The 19288-nt window shown below is 38.4% G+C and overlaps 1 protein-coding gene across 4 annotated transcripts in view; it reads left to right on the plus strand.

Annotated features, from left to right (window-relative positions):
* The window catches only part of WDR7 (WD repeat domain 7), a 354664-nt gene that overhangs the window by 513 nt on the left and 334863 nt on the right, over positions 1-19288 (plus strand). For 3 of the 4 annotated variants that reach the window (XM_036874818.1, XM_036874817.1, XM_036874816.1), the window contains exon 2: positions 16048-16127. The exons of the other annotated variant lie outside the window; for it this stretch is intronic. The gene's annotated coding sequence lies outside the window, so the exon portion shown is untranslated. The remainder of the gene's footprint in view (positions 1-16047; positions 16128-19288) is intronic. 4 annotated transcript variants of the gene reach the window in all.

Genomic DNA, 19288 nt, shown 5'->3' on the forward strand with positions numbered 1-19288 from the left:
CTGGCTTTGGTCTTGAGATGGGACCGCCTTGCCCTCAGTGGCAGTCTAAACGGGGTGAGATGCTTAATGTTGAGGGGTGGGTGGTTCTTAACAGTGCTTTTGGGAAATGCTGTGCTTGCTTTTGGGGTACACATAGCCTCTCCTGGTACTCTTTAGTTTGCCCTTGCCTAAGGTACTGAGACGTCTGTTAGTACACCTGCCCGCTCTCATCCCTTTGCCCTAAGACTTGGTCTAAGAGGATTCCTGCTACTCCCGCTCCCTTACTAGTGGGTCCCAGCGTTCTGAAGCTATATGTTTGGAGTTAACAATACCCTGCCTTGGATTCAAAAATTGCGTTTTATGTTTTGATTCACTTGCTGTGTCAGTTTCTCAGGTCCTAGAATTTGAAACTATGGCAGCTACAGTTGCATCAGACACAGCACTGGAATTGTTGATGCTGCTGATTTTAGGGTTCAGTGAGAGCTACAGCTTGCTTTTGCAGTAGCATTTGCCAGGAGCCAAAAAAGGCAACCTGTGACTCTTTCCGGCGTTTATTGTTTAGGGCTTTATGGGCAGGATGTCAAGAATTGCCTGTTATATGAGAGAAATTGATTGAGTTTTTTGAAATATACCCACACACATTTCTTTATAAGTAACTTGTGACAGTATGGAGGTGGAGGACAGCTTAAAAGTGAAAATAATGTGTTGAAATGCCTGTATTATTGCAAAGAGTCAAAGATTGCCTTGATTTCATCCAAAATAACAGATCTTAGTTATTTCAAATCGGGCAAACAGAACAGTATAAATACGTAGTAAATGCCTTGTTAATTTCCTTTTTTTAAAAAAAAGTATTTTATTAAGGGACTTCCCTGGTGGTCCAATGGTTAAGACTCCCTATTTCCACTGGAGGGGACGCGGGTTCGATCCCTGGTCGGGGAACTAAGGTCCTGCATGCCGCGTGGTGTGACCAGAAAAAAAAAATTTTTTTTTTAATTGAAGTACAGTTGATTTATAATGTTCTGTTAGTTTCTGGTGTACAGCAAAGTGATTCAGTTGTACATATATATAATAGTTTGCATTTGCTAATCCCAAATTCCCAGTCTATCCCTCCCCCACCCACCCTCCCTCTTCGCAATCACAAGTCTGTTCTCTATGTTTGTGAGTCTGTATCTGCTTTGTAGATAAGTTCATTTGTGTCATATTTTAGATTCCACACATGCCTTGTTAATTTTCAGAGATTATTGTGAGAAATTCATTTGTGTCAATCTTTATTATCAAAATGCTCCAAACCCTACTTAGCAGCAAGACCGGAGTGTACACTTTGTTTTTTCTTATTGCCACCTGTAGCTAAATTTTAAAAGATCTTGATAATTGTGTAACTCAAAGGGACTGGGCTTTGCCTTGTTTGAATATCACCGTGGGAACTTAAATTTTGAGATAGTTAGCCTTTTTTTCTTTTTTTAATAGGGGGGAATACCAACCTTTATTTACACTTGGGTTCAAGTTCAGAGCCATCTTAGTATAGCGAAGCTGTAGAAAGCACAGATCCTGGGACTAAGGTTCATATTCCAACACAAAATAATAACTAAGTGACAACTGGCAAACGTTACCCACAGTCTCTTCAGTAAAGTGGGGAGAGCATCACCCCAGCTTCCAGCAGCTATCATGGCTGCCTGTGCCCCAGTGTCCACCCTGGGTACTCCACCTCGGAGGCAGCTCAGCTAAGAGAGTGGAGGCTCTGCAGGTCTCAGCTCAGTGGTTAGGGTGGGACTCAGTGAGTTGTTGAACCTCGGAGGTAGCCCCTAACCCAGACATTCAGCAAAGGCAAGAAACAGGAACGCGGACTGGTTCAAGGACTGAGTGAGATCTTACAGTTTCCTTTGGTTTTTATTTGGATATAAGCTCTGTTTTGAGGCAGAGGAAGTGAGGAGGTCTATCTGTGTAACAGGCTTAGCATTGCAAACTCTAAGAGTAGTGAGCTGGTTTTGTGCCTTTGCCATCGGAAGGTAGGATGACGTTTAGCCTTAGTGGTGTCCTCTATGTTAGGTGAGTCCTCAGAGTTTGTTTTGTACCTCAAGTGCAGAGGATTGAGTTGGTTTTTTCAATTCAGTCATCATCATTGGGCTGTTCAACGTGTATCTCCGGTTTTTTTCCATTCATTGTCTTTTATATCCAGTTTCCACTCCCTTCCCTTGCCCACCAACCCATAGACAACCATTCCGACATGTATGATGTGTATCCTTCTGTTGGTGTGTGTTATTAAATGTGTGTTGTTTTGGGTGCCCACATTTTATATAAATTTATTTAATTATTTATTTATTTTATTTTTGGCTGCGTCGGGTCCTTGTTGCTGCGCCCGGGCCCTCTCCGCCGCGGCGAGCGGGGGCTACTCTTCATTGCGGTGCGCGGGCTTGGCATTGCGGTGGTCTTTCCTGCTGTGAAGCGTGGGCTCCAGGTGCGCGGGCCTCAGTAGTTGTGGCTCGCGGCCTCTAGAGCACAGACTCAGCAGTTCTGTCGCACGGGCCTAGTGGCTCTGCAGCATGTGGGATCCTCCCGGACCAGGGCTTGAACCTGTGTCCCCTGCAATGGCAGGCCGACTCCCAACCACTGCGCCACCAGGGAAGTCCCCCTGGGCGCCCACATTTTAAATTTATAGAGATGATATCATGCATGATCTCATTAAAGTTTTTTCGCTCCCTACTATCTACTATTTAAGGATCTCTTTGTGTTGCTGTCCATTGCTTCTAACTGCTACACAGTACTTCAGAATTTCCATCTACTACAGTTTACATGCCGACTGTCCTATTTGTGGATACCCATGTAACGTTCATCTTCCTACGACTTTAGGCAATACTGTGATAAACATACCTTTTTGACCTCTATGATGCTTTCTTTGAGATATATATCCAGCTATGTGATTTCTGGATCATAGCGTTTTCATATATTTTATTGAAGGATTGCCAGATTGTGTTCCAGAACAAGCCGCTGTGCTCTGTACACCTGCAGGCGGTTCAGGAGAGTTTCTATATCCTTGTATCCCCACCAGTGCTTAGGGTTATCCAGCCCCCTGCTTTTTCCAGATGAATGGATACAAAGTGAAATCTCATTTTAAATTACATTCCACTATTACTCATGAGTTTGAGCCTTTCTTCATGGGCATTTTATCTTTTCAGGTTTTCCCTTTTGTAAAATTGTTTATTCCTGTACCCATTTTTTATTTTGAGGTTTCACGCCTTTTCTTGTTGATCTTCAGAAGCTCCTTGTATTTCCTACATACTAGTCCTTTAAATATTGTATCTGTTCCTATTCTGTCATTTGTCTATAACTTTTTTTATGATGCCCTTCATTGAACAGAAATTTTCTACTTGATGTAATCAAATTAAAATTTTTTTGCCTATGGTTTGTGTTTTGGGGGTTTTGTTTAAGAAGTCTTTCCCCAATTCTGTGTCACAAAGTTACTCTCCTATTTTATGTACTACTAACTTTATAGTTTTCCTTTAAATTTATAGGTCGTGAATACATCCAGAGTGTCTTTTTACATGTCACAAGGTAGAGATCCAGTTTATTTTCCGTATAGTGTGCCAGTTTTCCTAGTGTCATTCTCTCCTTTCCCCACAGATAAGTGGTGCCACACTTACTGTATATTAACCTCTCATATAAGCTCTGAAAACTGTATTCTGTTCCTTTGGCTTATTTGTTTGCTCTTGCTCTAATATCATGCTGTTTTAGTACTGTGGCTTTGTATGGTTATTTTTTCCTACATGAGAAAGTTTTCCTATTTATTTTGTTTTAGCTTTATTTTGAAATAATGATAGATTAAAGAAGTTGCAAAACTAGTACAGAGAGGTCTGCTTTCCCCAATGGTTACATTTCATATAACTTCACTCAATTTCCCTCAGTTGTTACATTTTATACAACTATGGTGAAATAGCAAAACCAAGAAATTGACATTGGTACAATGCCTGTATATAGTTCTATGCCATTTTATCACCTGTGTAGGTAGATACCTGTAACCACCACTGCAGTCAAGATACAGAACTACTCTATCACCACTAAGACCTCCTTTGTGCCACCCCTTTCAAGTCAGTTCCGTCTCCCTTCCTCTATTATCTCTAACCCCTGTTCACTAGTCAATTTCCATCTTTAGTTTGATCATTACAAGTGTGCTGTATAAATGGAATTATACAGCATGTGAGTTTTTGAGATTGAGATTCATCTGAATTGTTGGGTGAGACAATTTTTGAGAGTCGTCCAAATTGTTGTGTTATTTGGGTAGTATTCCATGGTATATATGTACCACAGTTTGTTTAAACATTCACTGGGACATTGGGGCTGTTTTAAGTTTTTTGCTATTACAAATAAAGCTGCCTATGGAGGTTCTTGTACAGTTTTTTTTGTGGGTATAATTTTTCACATTTTCTGGGATAAATGCCTAGGAATATGATTGCTAGGTGGTATGGTAAGTGTACATTTAGTTCTTGAAGAAATTGCCAAATTGTTTTCCAGAGTGGCTGCACCATTTTACATTCCCACCAGCAATGTATGAGAGATTGAGTTTCTTTGCATCCTCGCCAGCATTTGGTAATTGTCACTATAATTCATTGTGGTCGTAATTTATGTTTCCCAAATGGCTAATGATGTTAAATTTCTTGTAAGGCAAGTTTTCCATTCTTTGTCCATTTTCAAAGTTGGCTTAGCTATTTGTGGATTTTTATTCTTTCCTATATATTTTGGAGCTAGAGTTTCTAAAGACAGCACAACTAGAATTTTGATTTAGTATGCATTGAATTTATAGGTTTATTTTGGGGAGAATTGACATTTTTATAATATTAGATCACCCTATCCAAGAGCATGGAATGGCTTTCCATTTATGACTGAGCATGAAGAAATTTTTTGCAGTTTTAAAAAATATCATGAATAGATACTAATTTAAAGTAGATTATTGCTGATAGAAGAAAATGCTATTGATTTTCATATATTGATATTCTACCTTTGTGGGTGTGTGTTCTACTAGACAGAGATCAAAATCCATAGTAGAAATCTTGAAATAGTTTTGGTACTTGTAGAGTTAGGCTTGGAACTAGGTAGTGCTTTTATTCCTGGTTTATCTGTTACATTTCTCTGTGACACTGTTTTGTTTGTTGCGACGGATAAACTCAATGATTAGAGTATGGGGGTTTATAGGTTCTAGTCCCATTTTGTCCATTCATTGTTGCCCTTTACAGAGAGTTCATAATCTTACATATATGCATGCCAGTGATCATGGGCAGAACCAACTGAGAGCTTATGTATGGCTCAGTGAGATCCTGTCATCAGTAAGAGGGTACCTTACCTTTCTACTTATAGATACTATGATTGTGATGTTAACTTAGAATTTGAACTCTGTGCACATTCATTTGCCTTGATCTGTATCTGATACTTAAAGCCACTTTGCTGATAAGAGCACAAAAGATATTGTTGGAAGAAGTCCTAGACCATGACTGCATTCAGGAAGTCCTGTCCAAGTGGAATTTTTTTGTTTTCTATTAAGTAACATATACACGATATTCATAAAATAGTAAATATTTTAAATAAAATTAGGCATCTTTTCCAAAATGTGTTGGTGATGTTTAATGAAAATGTAGGTTTTTTGGGCTGATGGTTGCTTGTGTTAGTAGTCGTCAAAAAATGTTGGAACAATAAAATGTTAGGGCCCTGGTCAGTTCAGGGAGGAGAAAATTTCTGAAGTACTGAGAGTTATTCTGTAGGCTCTTGTAGAATAGAAAACTACTGGAAAGACGTGGCTTTTTAACCACTGCCTCCCATTCAGTTAGCAATTGTAATTTATGACCCTTCAAACTCACTGAAAACATTTTACTAGTGTTTTGCACATACATATTTCTCTCTGAATGTTGGTAGTTAGTATATGTCAATGATAACAGATTGATAGAATGTGCCAGTTATCTTCTGTTCTCACATTCAAATTTTTTATTTGGCTGTCTTCCTTAAGGGCTCTTCTTTTTTCTGAACATTTCAAATACAAACAAACAGTAAAAAACCACCATTAATGGGAATGAAAAGTTCGCTCTAATGCAATATCAGTTTACTTAGTTTGAGACAGTTTTGTGATTCACTAACAGGCCTTGGTGAGTGTGGTAGCGATCAATTAAAGTAAACCATGTTAGGTGATTTGCTGCATAGGTCCTAAGACATGTCTTGTGTATGTGTCACAGAGTAAAAGAGGCTAGAATATAGGTGCAACCTGCAGCTGGGGAAAAGCAATTAGTACATTAACAGGGATTTGATTAAGGAGACTTGTATTAATTGTTGGCATTATTATAGAAAAATCCATTGAAAAGAAACTCTGAAATCTGAAGCATGTAAAATCAAGATGTATTTTAATTTATTGAAGTGTACAACATTTTTAAAGCCAAGCAAACGAACATCATTCATTACTTCGTTCATTTATTCAGTAAATATTTGGGTACCTCATATGTGGCAGAAATTCTAGGCTCTGGGAATACAGTATAGAACAAAACAAACATAAATCATCACCTTCTTGGAGCTTCTGTTATAGTGGCAGATTCAGACAAGAAATAAATAACACTTCGTATGTTAAATGATTGTAAGTGCTCTGGAGAAGTATAATAAAATACCATTGGGGTGGTGGATTTTGCAATTTATGCTGCTCAGGAAAGGCCTCACTGAGAAGATGACATTTTAGCAGAGACCTAAAGTGGTTGAAGGAGCTCTAAAGATGGACTTGCCCTTACTTGAGATGGGGAAGACTATGGGAGGGGCAGATTTGGGGAAGAAGACTGGAGACTCACTTTTGAACATGTCAAGCTTGAGAAGCTTATAAGCTATCCAGATGGAAATGTTGAGTAGGAAACTGCATATGTGGAATCAGAAGAGAGCCACCAGCTAGAAACTGGGAAATTGTTAATGTAAAGCTGGTATTTAAAGCTGCGAGGCTTGGTGAGATCACTGAGGGAGGGAGGGAGGGAGTATTGCCAGAGGAGAGAAGTCCAAGGACTAAGCTCTGGGTATGCCAATATTTAAAGGTCAGAAAATGAGGAAAAATGGAGACTAAAGCCATGGAGACTAAAGGAAGCAGGAAAGTGTGAAGACTTGGGGGCCAAGTGAAAAAGTGTTTCAAGGGAGAGGAAGTATGAACTATGCCAAATGCTGTTGGTAGGTCAAGAAAGATGCGGATTATGACTTGACACTGGGTTTAGCAATGGGGAGGTTTTGGTGACCTGGTCAAGAGCATTTGTGTGACAGGTGGAAACTTTTCTATAATCTATGCATTGATATAAGGAGGGGGATAATGTTACAAACAAGGACATTCTGATTTGGAAAGAGGTACATATTTCCTTAAGGTTACAGTTAATAAATGGGGGAGCTGGGCCTGCCCTAGTTAGTGTGACTCTCAGATCTTCACACTTACTCAGCACAGCTTACTGATCCCCATATTGTGACAGTTCATCTTCTAGTTGGGAAAGCATGTTTGTTTCTTCTTCTGGGTATTTTAATTTATGAACAATGAGAAGCTTCAGTGCTCAGTTTAGAGTTTTGATGGCAGTGTGAGGAAAAGAAGTAGGAATGGTTGGGGATGGAGGTGAAATGAGAGGTGGTTCGGGAGATGAGGTTGAGGTTGGTTCTACCAGATGGGATCTGTTTACCCTAGAACGTAGGGGCTTGGTGGGCATAGTTTGCTTTTAGGTTAATCAGTAACTCTTGAAACTGAGGCAGGTTGGTGATGGATAGAGCATAAGTAGCTGCAGAAATTTAAAACGTGATTCATATGCCTCAAAATCGATGAATCATTTTTTAAATTGTGATTTATTTTTGACCAGATAGCTCTACAGTTCTTCACAACCCAGCTCTGGCTCGCTCAGGGCTGCCTTAGCGATGAGAAGTAAGTGTAGTCTTCTGTTGCCATCTGCCCATGCCACATGTTCTTCTGAAACAGAATACTGGAACTTCCTTTAGCAAAGCCATCCTAAAGTATCAAGTTCACTGGGAGTAGATTTCTTGCCACTCAAATAAGAGAGTATTATCTTGTCAACTTAGCGACAAGCTTGGTGTTCAGGAGGTGGTGTCCCTCACAACTGTTTAATTCCAGACACCCTTTGTTCTGAGGAAGCAGCTCAGTAATTCCTTCATGCATTTTATGATCTAGCTATCTCATTGCATTATAATAAACAGTCTTCATCACCTGATTCAGTTTTTTCTAAGTCTTCAATGAGTTGAAAGCAAAGGCACAAGCACAAAGAAAATTCATAATATTAATGACTACTTCCTTCATCAAACCATGAATTTGACTTGAACACACTTTTTTGACAAGTGATGTAGGGATGTTCTGAGAATTTGAATAAACCTTTAAAGATTTCTTTCTTCATTCATTGCAACGGAGGCAAGCATGTTTAGTTATTTAGTCTGTAGTCCCTGCTTTTCATAATCCCCATGGGTAGGTGGGTAGCGGAGGCCTGCCTGCTCTTGTTCATGTGTGCCTGTTCTCATGAGAGAGAATTTGAGTTTGTTTTTGTCTGCAGGTCTCAGAGGGCCTGCCTTGGGGCACAGGAAGCAAACAGACCAAGACAGTATTGACTCTCTGGTGAAAATGCCTGTATTCCTGGGCTAGAAATACATCTTGCTTTTGCATTTGAGCATTAGAAAGGCAATATAGAGGAATGAACATTGATCTGATCCTAGATTTTTCATATGTAATCTTGACTTTTATAGCTTTTAGAGATCACATGGGATACCAGTATCCCATGAGATTTTGCAGAACAGTATGGTCTTATCAGAGTATCACTCCATAGGTTATTCACGGTCTTAAAGGGGAAAAATAGTTACAGTGGAGGTATCTGGTAGTCACTGCCTTAGTCAAATGGTCATAGGTGGCATCACCGATAGTGGGACAGTGTGATGTTACGTCTCCTGTGGTGATGCAGTGTGAAGTGTATATCATCTATGAAGGATACTTGCCAAACATGTTTCACTTGAGCCTGATGATGCCTTTAGATCCAACTTCCAGTTTATAGGAAGAACAGGAGATAGATGAACATGTGATAAATGACATTGTAAATAAAATCAGACAAATCTAAAATCTGGAACATTCTATAAGCAGTTGGTTTTGTTTATTTAAAGTTAATATGAAGAGTGAAAGTTAATATGAAAAATGAAGTAGGACTGTTCTAGAACTAAAGAGTAAAGAGGCATCACAACCAAATGCAGTGAGTAAAACTTGAATATTTTACTTACTGGTTTAAAAACAATTATAAAAGATATTTTTTAGACAGTCGAAGTAATTTGAATATGGACTGGATTTTAGATACTATTAGAGAATTATTATGGTATTGATAATGGTGATTGTGATAATGGCATTGTGTTTATGAAGGAAAATGCTCTTATTTTTAAGCTTGGTATATGGGGTGAATTGTCATGATATGTGTAGGTTATTTTCAAATGACTCAGCAAAAAAAAGTCTCTCTATATACACATGTATTGACAAGGGAAATTTGACAAAATATTATTTATGGAGTGATCTTGAGTGATCTTTATACTATTTTCAAACTTTTTGTATATTCAACATTTTTTGTAATAAAAAGTTGGGGAGAACCACAAGGGGAAAAGTAAATTTCATCTTAAGCCTTTTATTAAAAGAACAATCAAATTTAAAAAATATTCCCTTGGGGGACTTCCCTGGCAGTCCAGTGGTTAAGACTCTGCACTTCCACTGCAGGGGGCACAGGTTCTATCCCTGGTCCGGGAACTAGGATCCCTCATGTCACGCGGTGTGGCCACAAAAAAAAAAAAAAAAAAAAAAAAAAAAAATTCCCTTGGGAGTTCCATGGTTGCCTAGTGGTTAGTATTCTAGGGTTTCACTGCTGTGTCGTTCAATCCCTGATAGGGGAACTGAGATTCCACAGGCTGCTGCAAGGTGCAGCCAAAAAAAAAAAAAAAAAGTCCAAATCTAGTGAAAAACAGGGATGAAAGATTCTCCCTTGTTCCTTGAATTTTTCTTAGGGCTTTCTAGGCCTTCACATAGCTGGGCAGAATAAAGCTGAAAAAATAGGAAGAAGATAATTGGGAGAGTGCGCTGTACCAGAAACCAAAGAGAGAGGGTTGAGGATTTGCAAATGATCAGCTGTGTCCAACTAGTGACTGTGTAAGACTGAATATAATGTAGGGACTGAGTAAGATGGTTAGAAAGTGTAGGTATCAACAGTACATTAATGTCAAAGCATCCTCTCTTTCCTCACTTCTCTCCTAAGGCCTTGCTTCTCTCTGCGATATTGGAGAGTTCTTTCCTGGAGTATCATATTAGAGAAATGTTGACCTCTTCATGTAGAGGGCGATCTTGAGCATCCTTAGATTAGGTATGTTTGAAGATAGAATCTAGATTACATGAGGCCTTTTGTAGTAAGGAAATGGAAACACTGTGTTTAAGACCACGGGTTTCAAGATGTTGATTGTAATTACAGTGAGAGAAACAGAGAGATAAAGTGAGAGAAAGAATGAATGAGAGAGAGAGAGAGAGAGATAGCAATTACTAGATTTACAAGCAGGGGCTATTAACAAGTGAAGGTGTTTTGGACAAAAATGAGATGTGAACATGTTTGAAGGACAAAGCCTAATTTAACTGAAAGACAGATGAAATGGTAGACAGTGAAAGGATAATTAAGGGAGTAAGATCCTTCAAAGAGTCCAGGAAGAATTAGATTTAGCAAAAAAGATGAGATATTCCTTCCTCAGAAATACCTTGCTTGGCACACAGTGAAAGCTTAATAAATGCTAATTACTGTTATTCTCTGTTTATTCATTCAATAAGTACATATTGGTCACTAGTAAAAGTCTATAACTATTCTAGGTGCTGGTAAGTCACCTCAAATCCCAGTGGAATGCAGTTTGCTTGATAATGATTAAATAACAAAGATGGTGGGCTTATGTCGATGATTTGGTTTTACTCTCCAGGGAAACAGATTTTAGTGGAATGGATGCATTTATAAACAAATAACTACACACAAAGTGACGAGTGTTCTGCACCAGTGTGTAGAAAATCTTGTGAAAACGTGGTTGCAGGAGCAGTGAATCACAGGTTTGGGGACAGGGCACTCACGGCAGAGAGGAGCTAGTGCTGGAACAGGTTATAGGCTAAAGACAAATACTTGTTAAAGTTAAACGTTTTTTTGAAAACTCCATGTTGTGTGTGTATGTGCATCTTTACAAGAAAAGAACCTGGTGAATCAGGGCCATGGATTTTATTTTATTTGTTGATTTATTTTGGCCCCGCCCATCTTGTGGGATCTTGGTTCCCCGACCAGGGATCGAGCCTGGGCCCCTTGCAGTGGAAGTGCGGCATCCTAACCGCTGGACCGCCAGAGAAGTCCCGTGGGCCATTTAATTAATTTATTTATTAAACTGTCTTTTGGAATACAGTGAAATACCCAAAGGCCGGGGGAAAAAAAACCCTTAAGACCAAAGGATTTATCTTGAGAATCAGGATTCCCACTCAATCCAGTCTCTTCTCTTACTCTTCCTTTTCAGAGGTAGTTTTCATTACTGTTTTTTTTTTTTTTTTTAAATTTGGTATCATTACAGAATTATTCTAAACGTTTGCGTGTGTGTATTACAGATGTGTGTAGATACATATATATATACCCCTTTTAGAACCTAAAATGGGAATGTATTTTACACACTGTACTGCACCTTTTCCTCCCACTATATATTTTGGAGATTATTTCATATCTCATGCTGCAGTGTTCCATTGTAAGACTCTCTAATGATTTATTTAATCCCTGATTTATGGACACTAAAGTTCTTAACATGTACCCATTAACAATTAGAGAAATTTTCAAGCACATAAAAACAGTGAGAACAATGTAATGAACACTCTTATACTAAAAGGAACTTCAACGCTTATTTTTACAGTTTGGGTTGCCTGGCGAGCAGATTCTGAGATGGAGATTAGCACTCAGGTTTATAAGGGAGGGATCTTAGTCCCGACAGCCGGGGAAAGGAAGCAGGTTTGGCCAGAGGGAGAAGTTGAGCTGTAATGAGTCTCAGCGGAATCTCAGTTGACCCTGGGGGTAGTTCCAAAGATGGAATGACCCTTCAGAACTATACTGAATTGATATGAGGGGGCCTGGCCTTTACTGTTTATCCCTGGATTGATCAGTCGTTGGATGTGGGCTGTCCTACTGGAAGGGGGCAAGGTGTCTCCCTTTGGGGGCGTCGTTAGTGGGGGCTGACAGCCCAGTGCTCTCAGTGGCTGTCCTTTATTCCCGAGGTGGATCTGGATGTGTACCACCCATCACACTTACGATCCTGTTTCATCTTCATCCCTTCCGATACCTCTTACCCACTCTTCCCCTCCACCATCTCCCACATGCCAGACCCCAGACATCAGATCATTTTATCCATAAAGACTACAGTTCTACTTACCTTTGAGTAATGCGATTTAGTAAAATCTTGATTAACCAGATTGACTGGAGAATGAAGTTTTCTGGTAAATGGAATTTTGTGGTAAATGCAGACAACATAGAATAAGGAAGGGTATTTATTTCATTAGGAATCAGGAGGTCTGTGTGTGCCTCTGAGCTCTGAGATGAGTTTGCAAGTGTAATTTTGAGAGAGTTGCTGAAGGACCTAAATGTGGAGGGCGGGAGGAGGGGCTCAGCGGCCCCTTCCCATAGTGAGTAGTTATGTTTAGGCAAAACTTTGTCGTCTTCTTTCCCTTTTATGGCAGATTTTGATAAAACTGCAAAACAGGGTTTAATTTTCTTTTCTATCAACTTTGAATTTGGAAAATGTGAGCAACTAAGCTCTTCTGTGCCTATTTAAATTAAGGGAAAAGAAGTCCACTAAGGGGATTGCCGCTTACAGAACCTGAGAATAAAACGTCTTAAAGTGGGGTTTGCTCCAGGGGCTGCTGGATAGGTTTACCGTTCTGGCTCCCCCAGGCTTGGAGTTAGCGCTGCTGTTACAGTTTCAAAGTCCAGTCACCAACGCCTTCCCTGCCTCTTACCCTGGAGCCAGTCTGTTCTTGGTAACAGTGAGAAGTCCGTGTTCCCACTTTAGTGACACCTGGGTTGTTTGTTGTTTTTTAAATTATCTTTAAGGAGGAAGGGCCCCATTGAAGGGTAAACTTGTAATAAATTGGAATTTCAAATATTATGTACTTGTGTTTATAAAGAATAAATAAATAAATATCCACTCAAATAGCTCTCTATAAGATGGTACCGAGCTGTATACTTCTCTCCATTTCTATATTAGGGAGCCAGATTTTTTTTTTTTTTCTTGGTCAGTTACAAAAGCCTTTCTTTTACAACTGCTTAAATATCAAAAACAAAAGCAAAACAACAGGAGGTTGACCCTTATTTCATCAACTTCTGCAATGACTTGGTTCACTGATACAGGCAAAGGGTGATTGGATTTTTGCCGTTCACGTGAGACGCTTTTTGTTGAGTTCTCTGGTGCCATTTTGTGAACGTATTTCCTGAGCTCTAATTTCTCTGAGACCAGATTATGCCTCTGTTCCTCTGTTGCCTCATTACGTTCTTATTTTCCTCTCTCCCTCCCCCCTCCTCCCCACCCCCCCCCCCCATGCTTGCTTACTTTCTCTTATCACTCTGCTTGGAAAGTAATGTTGCCAAATCTGGCTCCCTGTGCACTGATGCCGAATAACAATACGGAGACAGAGAAATGGAAGATAAGAAATAGAAAGGCTTTTTATTTTCTTTGACAGGCAAAGGGAAGACACAGCAGGCTAGTGCCTCAAGAACTGTGCCCCCAGCTTCCTGGGGAATTACAGGGATTCTTATAGGGGAGTTCGAAGTCCGAAGTGAGTGATAAGGATCAAAATGGTGAAGGTCTTGCATTCTTCTTCTTCTTGCATTATTTCAAAACAGCCATTGCTGGAGTCAGGCAACCTGGTGATTGGGTCCGTTAGCCTCTGGGTTATCGGTCTACATATGACCTCCTTTCTGAAATGCAAACAGCTACAAGGGGTTATTTGCTACAAGAGTTTATAGGGAAAGTAAAGAGTAAATACCAGGTGCAGGGTGTAAATTACCTAAATTACACAGGATTGGGGTGACAGGTTAGTTTTGTGAAGGACAAATCTAACTATAGACACTACAGATTAGTAACAGTTAAAATAAAACTAGGATTGATTAACTCATGCCAGTTTATGTTTCTTCTCTAGCCTGTTCACTGTTCCCTTTATTTTCCTGGTTATCAGGAGAGGAAAAATTTCATTTCTATTTTTGTTGCAACAGTAATAGTCATTCATGTCTTTTTCTTGCCTCTGGCCTTACATATTTCATCAAACCCCATGATTTACTGTTCTTCTATGATGCCTTATATTTTCTTTTTCTTTCAAAACTCTCATCATTTTAGCCAGGTTCTTATCACTGCACCCAGGCTTATTGCAGTAGCATCCCATTTGGTTTTCCTGTCTGCAGTTTTCTCTGTGTTACTCCAAACTCCATACTATCTCAAATAGTCTTAGCATACTGCTTCTCTGCTTAGGTGGATATATAGTTATGGGACCATTAAGTCTCTTTAAACTCTGGTCCTGCTCAAGACCATTGTGAAACCTTGTAGTGTCTTCTTCCTTCTCAAAACCTAAATTTGTAAATTCTGGTTAGGTGTATAATAATTTACCTCACATATTAGAATCTGAAATTATTGATGACTTCCCTGGGCATCAGCATCATAATAATAGTGCCTATTCTTTATGTAGAGGGCGTTTAGTATTTTAAATTGTTTTCTCTTTACTTTTGTTCTTGGAGTACCTTTGTGTAAAAAACCTGTATCGAAATCTATGTTGTGTTTTTATCAATTTGGTGTGCTGAACACCAAGTCCTATCTATTGTATATCTAAAATAGCTCTCATATTCATCTTATTATTACCATTTTCACCACTGCTACCCTTCATCATATATTTATTAAAGACGTCCCATATGGCAGACACTGTGCTCCCCATCATATGGTGGTAAATATATCGATGTGGTTCTTGTTCTTAGGGAGCTTAAAGACTAGTAGGGGAGACAGCCATCAGACAGAGAAATCCAGAAATAGTAATGAAGTTGTGATACATTTAGGCACCATCTCTCTTACCAGCAGTACTGCAGTAGCCCCACTGGTCTTCAAACCCAGAGTTTTCTCCCTCCCTTTTGTATTGTAGCCAGAGGGATCTTTCTGAAAAGCTAATCAGATTTAAAACAGTTGACCTGTTTTCCATTGCTATCAGGTTAAACTCCAAATTCCTTGAGGTGGGTTACCAAGTTCTTATGATTTGGTGCATGTTGGCTTGTTGTTTCTTGTCTCATTCTGCCTTTGTGCTCTGAATGCCAGCCCTGCGATTTTCACTGTCCAGAAAGAATTGAGATCTCTTACCTTGGGGACTTAGAATATGTGATTCCTTGAGCCTCTTCCTTGGGTAATTACTACTCATTCTCACTCATCATTTCTTCCAAGAACCCTTCCTGGACCCACTGAAGTATAGGTTAGGATATCCATCTTTTGTGTCTCCATTAGGTCTTGAGATTTCTCCTGTATCACACTCTGTGGTAGTTGTTTGCATGTGTGTAAGCCCCATTGTGTAGGTCAATGTGTCTATTTTATCTACTGTTGTAATTCCATGGTATAGACACAGAATGGAAACTTGGGAAATGAGATCAGAATTCAATTTGAAAGCTGTCTTAGTATTGGGATTGGAGTTTGTAGTATTATTTCTAATAAAGTCATGCAGAATTGAATTGTCGTATTTGCAGATAGAATTGTTTGACAGGCATATACAGTAGTAGTACTTTTATATTGTGTCAAAAAGTCAGTGAAAAATAGTAACCTCTTGAAAAGTACAACTTTATTAAATGTTAAGCGACAGTGCTGAAAGAAATCAGTAGATGTGGAAGCAGAATGTGAAGAATAGCAAAATCTGTGTTTTTAAAAAATTAATAGTTGCTGATCATCTGCCATGTGATGGATATTTTACTAGTTACATTACATATATGATATCTCTTAACCTTTATGACAGCTTTCTGAAAAGAGGGTATTATTGTCCATCTTTTACAGATGGGGAAGCTGAGACCTAGAGGGGTAACTTTTTCAAGATTGCATAGAAGAGTCAGGATTTGAAGATAGTTCTTCTGACTGTAAGTTCAGTGTTCTTTCAACTATTATTTTTGTTGTTGTTTTTAACTGAAGTATGGTTTTATTTCTGTATAGAACTGAGAAATAGGTGCAATTAGGTGAAATAGAAAAATGCATGAAATTAAGGTAACCAAAAGAGATGACTTGATTTTTAATCTCTCAGACCCCTGCTCTTTATGATTTGATTTCTTTGACTTCAAAATGATTCAAAGTTAATTTTATAACTACCTCTTGATGAGAAAACTAAGCCTCAGAAATGAGATGATATGCTCAAAGCCTGCATGGTTGGTGGCAAAATGAGGGGTAGAATCTAGAACTGCTGTTATTTGACTCTAAAGCTTTTTCAGCAAAAAAGTTTTATTTAATAGCCAATGTCTAAATATAATTTTAAGTCAAATTTGATACAAACATAGATGAAAATTGAATGTTCTTAGTATTCTTTTGTTTTTAGGAGCATCTAGTCGTACAGCATATTTATTTATAACTCTAAAATTTGAAAGGTGGTATTTCCCCTTAATGTATTAGTTACAAAATATGAGTATATTTTACACAATATTTTGGAGAGTTAGTAAGAGTTTTCTTCAGAGTTTCTATTACAGTTAATACTATATGGTGTTAATCATTTATTCAGTCACTTTTGATTTGGGCCTTTTCCAGAAAAATGTGATTTTTTTTTTTTTCTTATCCCAATGAATCCCTAATGTCCTTGGATATAGAGCAGTGAGTTTTGAATTCGACCCCCCCCTCCCCCCCACCTTGGTTGGACAGAATTTCTTACCTAATTCCTCAGATAAGCAGTTGTAATAGCAGATAAGCTGATGTAGTATGATCCCCTGGAAAAGATATAGTGAAGTTCTGTAACATTATTTCCTAAGGGAGAATTGCTTTTTGGATAATTAATTTTAGGCTATGTTCTTTTAAAAGGACATGTCCCTGCTATGAGTTGAGTTGTGTTCCCCTAAAATTCATATGTTGAAGTCTTAACCTCTAGTACCTGAAAATGTGCCCTTATTTGGAGGTCTTTATAAAGGTAATCAAGTTAAATGAGGTCATCAGGGTGGGCCCTAACCCAACATGACTGTGTCCTTATAAAAAAAGGGAGAGACGTGTACATAGGAGAACACCATGTGAGCATGAAGTTGGCCTTCTACCAGCCAAGGAGAGAGGCGTGGATCAGATCTTTCCCTTCACAACCCTCAGAAGGAACTAACTGTGACAATACCTGCTTTCAGACTTCTAGCTCAAGAGCTGTGAGATAACAAATTCTGTTTTTTAAGCCACTCAGTTTGTGGTCAGGGCAGTTTTTAGGAAATTAGTACAATGTATTCCCTTATGAAGATTCTTAATAGCCCTTAATGAGAATTCTTCTCAGATTCTGATTGGCTGTCAGTTCCTGATTTTCGTTAGAATGTGAAGATTTGTTTTAGTTTCTGGAGAAGCTGAGTTAGAGATGGATGTGTTTTCTTGTGTTTTCCAATACCTTTATCATGTTATGGGCGATTATTTTCACTTGTTTTAAGAGCTATGAAATGTATTCTTCTTCCAGGTTTCCTTGAGCTCCTTGTCACTTGAATACCAGAATGTTCTTTCCTGTTGCATCAGAACAGACACATGTCCCTGTCACACACATATTCCTTAGTCCTGAATCTGTATATTTGCATTCTCTTCAAGCTAGGCATATGCATCGAATACGAGTGCTCAAATATCGAGAGAAATGTTCTTTCCAGATCTCACCATATTGTGTTAGATGCTGTGAGCTTATTTAATTGAGAGAAATCTTCAGTGATATAACTTAAAAACGAATGTTGTCACCATGGAAAAATGAACTCCTTCCAGATTCTCTTTTTGAGAAAGTCACTGTTGGATATGTTATTCAGCCAGTAACATGCTGTACCAAATTTGTTAAAGTTGGCTCAGTGCTTTGTTTCATTTTCTAATATTAAATAGGAATATGGAAAGAATTGTTAGTGTCATAGTAGTCTATGAACTGCTGAACATGATACATAAATTGTTTTATAAATAGGAAGGGAACTTGGAATTTTTCCCAAGTTGTAGCAAACAACTTTTACTTATAGAAAACAGATGAAGTTTTGGGGGAAACAAATTGATGACAGCCATGAATTCTAACAAAAAATAAAAGATGTAATATACATAGACTGCTTTTGGTAAACATCATTCATAATTTTTTACTTGCCTAATTTTCTTTCCAGGGAAAGGGATTTTAGTTTTAGTTTTATTTATTTGTTTAAAGAGTGTAAGTAGTGGATTAAAGAAAAGACTTTTGCTAAAAGCAACCAGCAGTAGGACCATGGATATTAAACTAGTTTCTTTCGTAGAAAGTGGTTATTCCTTTAAGTGTCTCTGAAAATTTCTTAGGACAATCTTAGCGTTCTAAAGAGTCTAGATTATACACATATCTTTTGTTGCCACGTAGAAACCATGCCTATCAGTGACTCCTAGTGTCTCATAAGGTCTGGCAGAGTCTCTGTCTTATATGGAACCCTCTCTGATTATGCCAGTTTTCATGTCTCTTGAACTTCTTTGAACTAGTATTTAAGTCTTTAATCACACAGTTTATAACACCTAAATCTAGTTGTTTCACTAACTAGATCTTAATTTTGTCATATGAAGGAATAATTCCTTATATTTGTGCTACAAACAGGGTACTCTAATATACACTGCTTAATTGATTATTCATCTCAGATTTAAACACCTTTACCAGAACTAAATTTTTATTATGCAGAAATGAGTTTAAAGTTCTTTATCCCTCAGGTTTCAGAGTTTAGAATAAAAGACATTCGTGACTTTGAGACATAATAGGTTTGTACTAAATATGGTGAATGAGTTTCTCAGTGGACAGTATTCTTTTTAATGTTTAGGACACTGTCAAAAACTCTCAGTTTTTCTTGGACATTGCTAACTATTATTGGTTTGGAGACTTAACAAGATTTGGAGCCCTCACTTGCCTTGGTAGCATAGCAGAGTGAGTAAGACCCCGGGTTCTAAGTCAGGCTGCCTGGGTCTTGACTGGGGCTCCATTTCTTCCATTTTCACTTTGCAACTCTTTATGACTCACTGTCTTTACATGTGAAAGAGGAGCGCTAATAGTACTTACTGTGTGATTTGTTGTGAGGATTAATTGAGATTTTAATTAGATTTTATA

This window comes from Balaenoptera musculus, chromosome 14 (assembly GCF_009873245.2).
Source record: "Balaenoptera musculus isolate JJ_BM4_2016_0621 chromosome 14, mBalMus1.pri.v3, whole genome shotgun sequence".
NCBI lineage: Eukaryota > Metazoa > Chordata > Mammalia > Artiodactyla > Balaenopteridae > Balaenoptera > Balaenoptera musculus.